We start from the raw sequence: 369 nt of genomic DNA on the forward strand, positions 1-369 counted from the left end.
GTTAGTAAAATCCACGCGTTCCTCCACGTGTGCAAAAAAAAAAAAAAAAAAATTAAAAAAAAATTAAAATTAAAAAAATAAAAAAAAATTAAAATTCAAAAAAAAAAAAAAAGGAGCGGAAAAAAATAATTAAAAAAAAAATTAAAAAAATAATAATTCCCAAGGTAGATCCCAAATCCGGGGGAGGACGGTGGGCTGTGAAAGAGAGGGATGGGGGGGCGATGATGTGTGTGCTCCGCCCGGCGCGGAGCCGGGGCCCTTCAGCCGCTCGCCGCCTCCCGCATCCCCGCCCGGGCTCCGCGCTCCGCCGGGCTCCCGGCGGCTTCTGCCGAGCCTCCGCCTGCCGGGGGTGGTGGTGGCGGGGGGGGG

This window comes from Numenius arquata, chromosome 26 (assembly GCF_964106895.1).
Source record: "Numenius arquata chromosome 26, bNumArq3.hap1.1, whole genome shotgun sequence".
Lineage (NCBI taxonomy): Eukaryota > Metazoa > Chordata > Aves > Charadriiformes > Scolopacidae > Numenius > Numenius arquata.